Genomic DNA, 12036 nt, shown 5'->3' on the forward strand with positions numbered 1-12036 from the left:
GCCTTTTTTTGCTTTCCATTCTCTGCAGTCTCTTTTCATGTGACCCTTCTTGCCACAATGGTAGCATTCTATGTCACTCTTGCCTTTAGCACTGCGGGACTTGCTACGAGACTGATTCCTCTTTCCACCTTTGTACTTTTCTTTGGTCCTTCCCCTGACAACTAAGGCTGTTCCTTTGCCTTTGTCCATTGTATTTCTATTGGTTTCTTTAGTAAGCAGACTTCCTTCTACACCTGCTATGTTCAAACCATATGGAGGTGCAGAATTACTCAAAGCTGTGCGAAAAGTGTCCCAACTTTCCGGCAATGTGATCAACAGGAACATAGCTCTAACAGGTTCATCAAACTTGACACCTTGAGCTGACAACTGACTATAGATTGTGTTGAATTCATTTAGATGATTGGACATAGGTGTCCCTTCTTTCATCTTCAAGTCAACAAGCTTCTTAAGCCAGTATACCTGTGAAGCTGCACTCTGCTTCTCATAAAGATCACTCAACTTTAACCATGCTTGATAAGCCGACATCTCGTCTGCTACATTGAAGTAAACGCTTTCTGCCAAAGTCAGCATAATGGTAGAAAGTGCCAATTCATCCATTTCGCTCCATTCATCTTCGTCCATATCTTCTGGTTTTATCCCCTTGAGCTTTATAGGTTTTATCTGCTGCTTTTGTACCAACACGTGCCAAATCTACTTCTTCCACAATGGGAAATTGGTTCCATCCAGCTTCTTGATATTGTAAAGAGTAGTGTCCTGTGATCCAGCCATAGCTACGCTTCACAGTGGTTTACTTTCCTGGGAAAAATTCGGCAGAGTTTCCCCTGTAAACTGACCTCTGAACCAATATCAACCTATCAAATGAACCAAGAAAGCTTCAGATTCTGCATAAATTTTGGGAGAGTCTCCTTTGTAAAATGGCTCTGGTGTACTAAAAAAACAGACCAAAAAACAGCTCAAAAAACACTGTCTCTCTTGACACTGTAAGCTGCGGGTAAACCTGTCCTGCACCTGTACTGTCTCTGACTGTCCTGTCACTGTCCTGTAAGCATAGACTGCGACAATGCCTCAACGGCAGTAAAGCAAAGATGCAATCCCAACTGTCTAACTCACAGTCAATACATCCTAGCTGCCTATGTGAGGGTGCTCGAGGGATCGCTCCAAGACCTGTATCACCGAAAGGATCTCAACATTCGAGAATCCCCCAGCTCAATAAAACCTCACTCGACCCTCAACAAAGGCTGCAGTAAATCTGACAGTACATAGACTTCCCACAAAGTCATACATCCACAAATTTCCCACTGTATGCTGTAACCGCTGCGGCGGTTGTTTGCTGCGTGACTCACAGCCAGCAAACCCTCAACAGACATACATCATCTCTGACAATACATCCCATGTGGAAGTACCTGCAATGTCAGGATGAAATCTGGAATATCAAGCAGCAAACACAAGCTACCTGATGAACTAGTGGATGTCGGCTACAGTCTGTGTGTAGATGCGCCCGTGTCATATATGACACGCCTCCAAGAACTATGAGCTGTCCTTCGATGTGTAGACAGCCACAAATCAACACTCTGGGAGTGTCGATATTCTCATCACGTGCAGTCGTAGGCCGAAAACCCCAAATTTGCAAAGTCGGATCTGCACCCGTCGAGACCACGTAGTCGAAAATGGCCTGCGTAGACCTTTGTTGAAGCCGAACGGTGGCCGAGATGACCTCAGAATGAAATTCTGACGACACCGAACTCTTCGGGCCGTCGCATAGGATTTGGGGCCGTGTCTTCGCCTGTCGAATTTCACTCCAATATGAGCTGGTGACTCTAGCCTCCTGCAGTGCTGCCCCGAGTCTCGATCTGAGCTCTGATACCAGTTGAAGGAGTACGAGCGGAAGTGCGACGCGAGAGAGAGAGTGCGAGAAGAAGAGCACGACGATATGGTGAACTCGCTCTACTGTAATGTGTAGAGCATAGTGAGTTCTTATTAGGTTTTTACAAAAGAATATGTGTACATACCTGGCGGCCCGCCCACTTACCTGGGCGACCACATTGGGCTTTATACCCCAACACTATTGTGGGGTATATATAGTAGACCTCAACTTTCTATCACAACAAGAGGGACATAGAGCCAATTGATACTCAAATATCCATATTTTTGTACACCTTGGACAATGGACAAATCATCAAGAGGTGACTTGTAATGTTAGGAAGTCTTGCCATTGGTAGCCACTAATAAAATAAGTAATATTTTGCTCCAGGCCCATGCATCTACTCGCAAATCAACACTATACGTCCATATCAAAATGGAGTGATTTGCTCTTGACAAGTAGACTACAAATGTGTAATGCATGTTGTATCTATTATACAACCAAAACTTTAGTCAAGTAGCCCATGTTGCCTCCAAGTTTATAGGAGAGGGGAACACGTTGTCTATACCACCAACTGTTCATGAATTGATGCCACAAGATCTGTGTAAAAAGCTCATGCATATAGTGAATGAGATCTTTCCTATCCGCATCCGCCACTACCACAATTGAATGCGGATCTATGTTGTAAAAACCTGTTTTAGGTCAATTAAAGGTGATTGTTGGGTATGTGGCCTTTGGCCTATGCTACAACATGTTGGTGTGTACAATCTCAAGCCTAGTTTGCATCTAGTCAACATGAAACCATGTGATAGAATGTAGGCTTAAGTGAGTTTCACATGGAGCCAAAAGAGTGCCTTTGGAGCCTACATTAGGAGGTTTTCCTTTGCCATTTGGGGAGATGCCTCTTGGCCCTTGAGAGGTGTACCTAACCATTGAACTACCACTTGCACTAGCCTTGCTACTCCTATATAAGTAGCCACACTTTATACACACACTAGTAGTGTTGCTAGTTCATTTCATAATAATCTAATATTTTTGTTGGTTTTTTACACTATGCATTGTCCAATTTCTATATCTAATCTTTCATTATATGAATGCTACTTTCATTATTCCACATTAACCCTAACCTTAACAGCTGGTATCAAAACTAATTAGTGATTAGCACCTTCCTAATCACATTAGGTCCATTAAGTTTATCTAGGCTCTAATCAATTTTATGATCAAACTTTGTGTGGGCAAGTTCATGGTGCAAATCCATCAAGCTACAACTCTCCATAGCTAGGTCATGGCTTGACTTAGAGTTCTAGGTCTCATGTTCATGGCAATTAGGGTATGCATCATCTAATATTTCTTTTGCTATATTGATTGGGAAAATTTATCTCTATTCTCTACTCAATTGCCATTCAAATTCACCTGCATTTAGGTGTGCATTGTATCGGTTTTTGTAACATTGTTACTCCAAGTAGTTTCACCTCACCAACCCTTTTCTTGCATTGTTTATGTGTGGAGGAAATACTCCTCAAGAGCTCTTTCATAAGCTATCAACCTTTGCATTCCAAGTTCTTGAGCATCTTGCTCATTATCCTCCCAATTTCACCTAATTTTGGGTGTGTATGTGTGTTTTGTGTGTATCCACACTACAAGTCTGAAGCATAATACACTTTTCTTTGGGGATAGGGTTGGCCCACTTGGCTAGGCCAACATAAGTGGGACGCTTCTCTCAACAAGGTCACAATGTCAACACCTCAATTTTAGGAGGGGATGTGGGTGGACATCATCTTCCCAAATCAATATGGCTTGTTGGCCTAGGTGGGTGTATAAGCAGTAATCCATGCACTAAAGGATTTTTTAGCCATTGCCAGACGTGAAAAGCCTCTTAATTATGCCCACGACCCACTCGGATCCATAAACAACCTCTCTCGTGTGCAACAACTCACACTACAAGACCTCCTGGCCTCTCTCCATAAACAACCTCTCTCATGTGCACCAAATCACACTTCAAGACCTCCAAGCTCCAACCCTTTTAGGGATGCTTTCCCAAAAGCCCCAAAGGGCTCTCAACATCTCTAGCCAAGAAAGTGTTCCCACGGTAGCATCATAGCACAACTTCAAATGGAGCTCAAAACCATCAAAGCTTCAAAGCTTCAAGGCATTCGAACTCAAAGGGAGCTAAGACAGAGTTTACCAAACCTTTAAATCACCAAGGCTTCTTTGAGACTAATCTCTCACACACACTCTAAAGTTCTTCTTTGAAATTTTAAGCTCAAATTTTTTGCACCCAAATCCAAAATGCATGTCATCATAATAGTGCTTTTGCAAGGAGGTAAACACTGACCTTGGCACACGGATGAGAGTGAAGACCCCTCTATTTTGCACTATGGGGAACAAGGGAGTTGAGAAGTTCAATTGGGAGGGTTTTCACATGTTGTAGACCCCTCTATTTTTCACTATGGGGGACAAGGGTTGAGAAGTTCAACGGGGAGTGTTTTCACATGTGGTAGACAAATCTACAGGGTGACCTAATGAGAAAACATTTATGGATTTGTCAAGCCTAGGGCAACCACATCATCCACCTCTAAAGGCGCACACACACAGACACAAGCCCAAGTTGCATAGGCATATGCAAATGATGAACAAGCTCTAGGTATAATTATCCCGGCCTAACATGATTATTACGTGCAATTCACATATGTTGCACTACAACACTTCAAACACAGATAGTTCTAGAGAAAAACTTTGGTGCTAAGCAAAAGAAATCTAAAATATGCTTAAAGAAAAACATTTATAAGCTAACTATGCTTCAAGGGGAGCAAGAGAAATCTAAAATAATCTTAAATAAAAATCTTCATAAGCTAGTTATGCGTCAAGGAGAGGACATATCTAGCCTATGAAATAGGCTAATGAGCATAATCACGTAGCTCATTTACATTGAGTACTAGATTCCTAAAGAAGACAAAGTAGCTATGCTTTTGAGTCTCTGCTTGACACCTATGACAACATAGTCATATTATTAGAGAAAAAGGATCCCACACCTTCGTTACAACTGATAAGTGCAATCCACAAAGTAGAAAAGAATCAAACAAAGAAAAAATGGAGGAGCATATTTTGCATCATTGTCTAGGGCATTATCATCTAGGTCAAATAAAAATAAAAGTCATTGTTACAAGTTTGGCAAGCCTAAAAACTTTTCAAAGGATTGCTACAGTAACAAATATTGTAGCAATTGCAACATCAAAGGTCATTCACCGCTCAAAGTGTCATGGGAGGAGTAGTAACAACAAGGAAAAAGGTAGACAACATAGCAAAGGGTGTGGATGAAGACAAAGACAAGGAACATGAGAGCGATTTCCATGTCTGTACTACACCTGACCCTTATATTAATTACAATGTCGTACTATAGAGGATATGGATGGTCCCCAATCTACTCATTGGGTCTATAGTAATGATTATTTGAGGAGAGGATACTTCAATATGTGTCACACCGTATCATGATGAGATCACCTATTGTATCATCTTAGCATTCGTCTATGTGACTTCTATTAGCCCATGTGGCAGTGAGTCTCTATGTAGTTCTTTCAGTAGTCCAAAGTCCAAGGGGAGGTTTTTGAACATTTTCCCTTGTAGCAATTTTGGATGGATTGCTCCAAATTTTGCATACTTTATTTTGGTTGGACAATAGATGTCTATCTTTAAATATCTTTATTAAAAAAAAAATCACTAGTGAGCTAAGCATTTGTGTTGACAAATAAACTATCTCATCTCAAGAGCCAACAATACCATCCAATATTTAACTTAGCTTTTTGACGCATATTAATTTAAATTCTTAGTTGATAAAGGAAATCATATGTATAGTTGCAATATTTTAGCTTGGGGGTTGGTGGTCTCATCATCCTCTATTGAGGGAGAAGCTATCTTTTGCATTTAAAAAGAAAATTTTCGTTGGATTTGTTTATGAGAGTAACATAGGGGAATAACACACATGCGACTAGGAGGATCACTCGATCTTCCTTTTGAAAATGATCATAGTGAAGGCTGTATAGCACACTCATGACTAGGAGGATCACTCAATCTAACACTCACCTCCTTAATGGCCAACTTACACCCTAAAAGAAAGCTTGAAGAGACCTTGGCCAAGCATAACAAGAAACTACAAGAGTTATTGGCAATGGTTTAGAGACCGTCTTGCCATCGCCTATTGCGCATCATCCAACATCCAAACATCTTAGAGCATATTCATGCACCTACATTGATAGGTTGCACATATTGTTTGCCATTGAACATACACATATAGATAATCCATGATACATAATCTAGATACATATATTTTTTTGTGTCAAGATAATTCAATTCTATCTCTTTTCTAATAACAAAACAATAAAAAAATTGTTTAAATAATTTAGTGTCTTGCTAAATTTTGGGGCACTCTCTCCCTCTCTATATATATAGCTATATACATACATACATGTACACACACACACACACACACACACACACACACACACACACACACACACACACACACACACACACACACACACACACACAAAGCTCGTATTTTGGAGAGAGAAATAGGGCTGAATTAAATACCCTCACATTTTCCCACATAGCTAGACTTCATCTTAGGTAGGAAACAAGACTTGATTATTGGTCCCTTAGAATGGTGGAGTCTAACTTGTCCTTAGTGAGCCGTACAAGCGAAGTGAAATATGCTCCTGGCTCAAGGTGGTAGAATGAACCAGGTGGCAAAGAAAAATCTCACCCTATGACATTGATATATTGTGAGGAACATAGCAGAAGAACCCGCCACCTTAGGAAAACTTGACGAGCTATTTTCCTGCTTGCTATTGTGGAAGAGACAAGTGATGTACCCTACTAGCTGCATAAGAGTTTAAACTATCTCTGTCCCTACACTTTTGGGAGTACTAGTTGAAGTAGTACTTGCACTTTTGAGAGCATTAGAAGTAATTCCACTATTATTTATAAAGCAATTGCAACCACATTGGAAAGAACAATCTTGCAATGGTGCAACTCAAAAGCATAGATAGTTTTTGGCATCATGCACAAAGTACCTCGTCTGTAACCAAGATCTGTCAACAAAAAGCATCTTTGCTTTCTCCACCTTCCTTGCTTACGTCAATATTGAGCTACCATTGATCAAAGGACTTTGGCTCTCAAAAAGCAGCTTGTCTACGCAATACAACACTAGTGTCACCTTCCTCCCCTTTTAACTTCAACAGCAAGCCTCTCCCCACAACTCTCTTAAATGTGCTACAATAGTAGCTTAATCACAATTTTCTATCTCATCTTGATCCTTGCAACAAGATGTCCCATAGGCTGAGAGACCAATCAATTCTCGTACTTTATGTGCAACTGGTGAATGATCATCAATCCCCAACAATAAAGCCCTAAAAACTTAACACTTGCAAATGATAGCAATTTCAAATTTTCCACCCTATTTATTTTAATGCATAAAAATAAAAAGTAACTTTGTTGAAAGCACGTGCACGGTACTCTTGTACAAGGTAAGACCGCCAAAAAATTCTAAGTTGCACACACAATTAGACATGATTGCGATTAATTCTTGTTTAAACCTTTGCATTTTCTCACAAATGAATGAAAGAGCTTATATCCACGCTTGTAGCTTAACACTATTTGAGCGTCGCCCAAATAAGATCACCTCATGAATTAAAAAAATGACATGATTACCACAATGGAAAAAATTTATTCACATGGAAGAGTAGACTATGGATTTGTTCATGTGCAAGGGCTTATGGCATCTAATTGAACCGCATGAAGATGCATATTAGACCTGTCAATATTGCGCCTAATTGGAAGACACTTGGCTTCAATGCACAGTCACATTATCTCGCATATTGTTGGCATTAAAGATGCTAAGAAAGCATAGGATGCTCTAAACAAAGAATTTGACACACCGTCCAAGAGTTCAAAGACTCCAGCAATTTTACAAAGCACTCAAGCAATAATTATTGAGTGCAAAAGAGGATTTCAAATGATAAAACAATGATGGTTATTCTAAACAAACAAATAACTAAGAGTTCTTCTCAATAGTGTAAAGAAACCCACCATTCACACAACTATATTGATACATCAGTGATAAGATACATCAATCATCAAAAGTGGCATAGTGGCTTGTCAAAAGTGGTGCAAAAGCCACACGTTAAGTGAAGTCAATAAAAATCAGCCAAAAGCTTTGTCCACATCTGGCAATGTAGCATGATCGTGTAGGCAAGGATCTAGAACCCATATGACTAAAAAGCCCCTATGTTGAGCCTAGAAAATCACCTTCAAATCCACTCCATTAAAATCTCGATAATACACCAAGGTAGGATGCGGATCTCCTTCTAGTGTAAGAGGAATCCACTTACCTTGAAAATCAAGGGAAGGCACTAGGAACAGGAACTCTATAATCACTTTTGGCATTGATACATATTTGTGAGAACTGACCATGGTCTCTCTCTCTCTCTCTCTCTCTCTCTCTCTCTCTCTCTCTCTCTCTCTCAGTGCAGCCGTTTTTTGACCTAGTAGACAGCAGTCCACTTTTTTGATCATAACTTCTTCATCCGAACTCCGATTTGGGTGATCTATAGCCTCAATCGAAGAGCACGAAGTCCTCTACGCATTGATGTAAAGACATAAATTTTCAGAGTTATGGAAGGCGTTTCTGTAGCATCATTTCCGAAGTGAACAGGTTCAACAAAATTGATTCTCATCTACTATTTTACATACAATGTCTTCCGGCACTTGCAAGGGTTCTTCTTCTTCAACAAGGTCCACAACCATTGTGAAAAATGTTCCAAAATCTCCTAAGTGTGGAGATAGCAACACAACCACCCAACCAACGACATCGGAAACCATGATCATGGCGTACTTGATATCATTGCAAGAGACCGTAAACAAACAAGGCGAAGACTTACGAGCACTTGCAATGGAGAATGGCACACTAAGGGTACTTGTGGTTGAGAATGAGAATCTCAAGAGGACACTTGAGATGCAAACAACACGTTTGATGCAACTTGAAGAGGAAGTCAAGGAATGTAAACGCTCTCTTGTGGACTTGAATGCTTCGAAGGAGCGGATGAGCAAAGTAGAGCATGACCATGTATTGAAAGAGGAGAAATTTGACACTATGAGCCGGGATGTATGCGACATGAAAAATGTATGCACAAACAAGTCTTGGGTTGATGTATGTGGTAGCAATGTGGTTTCTAATTCCTCACTCATGCAAGCTATGGTTCAAACAAAGAATGTTGAGAATGTGGATGTGGAGGAGTTGAAGGAACGGGAGCGACGTTCCAAGAACATTGTTATTCGTGGAATTCCCGAAGAGAAGTTAGAGACACTTCCTTCTCTTGCCATTGTTATTGAAGATTTCTTCAAAACCCACTTTGGCATATCCAGAGTTATGGTCTATGGAGCACATAGAGTGGGGAAGCAAGGAGCTCCTCGCTCGGGAGAACGGCCAATTGTATGCACCATGCCGGATGAGACCAAGCGAAAGATTATCCTTGATAATAGTTGGATCTATTTGAGGGATACAAAATGTTTTGTATGTGAAGATCGCATTATTAAGCAACAAAATATGCGTCGCAAGGCATATGAGGAAAAGAATAATAAAAACAAGGAGATCTCTCATGAAGAAAATGTGCCCAAGGAGGAGGCAAGTCTCTCAAGCAAATAGGGATGCATGACCTATGAGACCGAGTTACAATTGAAAATATGCTTTTGGAATTGTAATGGATACCCATGGAATGCGGGGGTTGGCATTGATGAACTAACAAGCAAAGCTGATATTGTACTTCTTGTTGAAACTTGGGAGCATGATACACAAAGGATTAACGGCTTGGAGGATTACAATGTACATTCATTGATGTGGTCAAAGAATCTCAAGCAACGAAGAGGACAAGGAGGGTTAGCATGTATGGTTAAGAAAGGATTGGAAGATTTTGTATCAATTGTGAAAGATGACAAGTACAAACGTTATGTATGGCTGAAAATTATGACACCAAAAAGAGCACCCATTTTTGTAGCCGGTTGCTACATTCCTCATCATGATTCTCCCTTTTATGCTTGCATGGATAGAGATCAACCATTTTCTGATTTGGAAGAGGACATTGCTTATTTCAAAGGTGAAGGTGATGTTATTGTATTTGGGGATATGAATGCTCGCACAAAAACATTGCAACATGATACTCAACAATTTGATATGCCATACATTTCAAGGGAGTTGGAGGAAGTTCACTTGTATGATCGTACTTCAATGGATGAGAAAGAGCCGGATCACTATGGAAAGTTACTTTTACACATGTGTAATAGCACGGGTATGGTCATTGCCAATGGTGTATCTTTATGGAGTGGAACCAATGGATTTACATGTAGGAGACATAATGGGGATAGTGTGATTGACTATATGCTACTCTCTGAAGCCATCATGTATTGCATAAAGAGTTTTATGTTTGGTCAATGGACCCCGGAATCCGACCATCGCACCTTATGTATTGACCTTTCATGTGGAGAAGCAACTAAGCATGATAATCTCAGCCAAAGGAAAGAAAAGTTATCACTATGTATGGATTTTAAACGGGCACCAATGTACATTGAAATGGTTGAGCAAAAATTATGGATGACAAAGCTTCAATGTGATGCACCATTGGAAACTAAATGGGAAGCTTTCAAGAAAGCTATTTGTTCTTGTGCGGAAGAATGCTTTGCCATAAAGCATCTCCATGGTATCAACAAAGATAGATCACGCAAAAGGTGGTTTGATAAAGAATGTCAAGATGCTTGAAAGTCCTTGATAAAGCTTGATGCAACTATGGACAAAGACAACTATCAAAGTCATTTGCATACATACAAGGCATTGATTCAAAAGAAGAGAAGAAGATAGGAAGTAAAGCAACAAGAATTTCAAGTCTAAGAAAAGGCACATGCATGTGGAAGATTTTGGAGAAACTTGAGAGGCAAGCGGGTTGAGAATTTTGGTAACTTGAGTCTAGTGGATATGTACACACATTGTAGGCAATTATATGAGCAAGAAAATATTGAAAAAATGCCATTTTATGGTTCACTCCCATATATGCCGTCTTTTTTTACTATTGAGGATGTATGCGGTGGGTTTGAAAAGTTGGCCACTCGCAAAGCGGGAGATCTTCAAGGTATCAAGCCGGAGATGATCAAATGGACGGGAGATTTTACCCATGAGTGGATGTGTGATATGTTCAATCTTGCACTTCAACATGGTATACCTTATGATTGGAGTACTAATTGGGTTAAGCCTTTGCATAAAGGAGGGGATGTAAAGAATGTAAGCAACTACCGGACTATAATGATTGGGTCTCTTATGGCAAAGTTGTTTGGATGCATAATGGAGATGAAATTGAGTGATTGGGTTGAAGAGAATGACAAGCGTGCAAAGGGACAAGCGGGTTTTCGTCGATGCCATAGCACCATTGATCATCTTGTCACTCTTCGTGTTCTCATGGAGGAAAGTCGGTTGAAAGGCAAGCGATTGTATTGTTGTTATGTGGACTTTAAGAAAGCCTTTGATATGATTCTACGTAGCAATTTGTGGAGAAGGATGGAAGAACTCCAAGTGCCAAGTGAGTTTATGCTTGCGGTTTCTCGAATCTATGAGAAGGCGATTTGTCAATTGCGCATGGGAAGAGAAAATTGAAGAGGTCACTATTTGCAATGCGGTAATCATGCTTTTGTTGTATGCGGATGATGTAGTGCTTCTAGCACACACTTTAGAAGATGCACAAAATCTTATGGTTGTCCTTGAGAACTTTTGCTTGCATAGTGGGCTGATTGTAAATGAATCCAAAACAAAGGTTATGCTTGTGAAAACCAACCATAAGGAGAAGCCATGCATTGTGTACAACAACGAGACACTTGAAGTTGTTGAGAGCTTTAAGTACCTTAGCCTTGAGGTTCCATCCAATCACAAGTGGCATGAATGTGCTATGCGTCGTTTGGAAGCGGGAAAGAGAGTATATTATGCATTTGAGAACATGTGTAATGCGGGAAACATCAAGTGTTGGGTTCTCAAGAAGTATCTTTTTGATGCATTGGTGACACCGGTTCTTCTTTATGGAGTTGAAGTGTGGGGCGGAAGCATCTCAAAGTCTACTTGGAAAGAGTTTGAGAATGTCCAAAAG

The sequence above is a fragment of the Adiantum capillus-veneris genome, chromosome 13 (genome assembly GCF_014529385.1).
Source record: "Adiantum capillus-veneris isolate H3 chromosome 13, ASM1452938v2, whole genome shotgun sequence".
NCBI lineage: Eukaryota > Viridiplantae > Streptophyta > Polypodiopsida > Polypodiales > Pteridaceae > Adiantum > Adiantum capillus-veneris.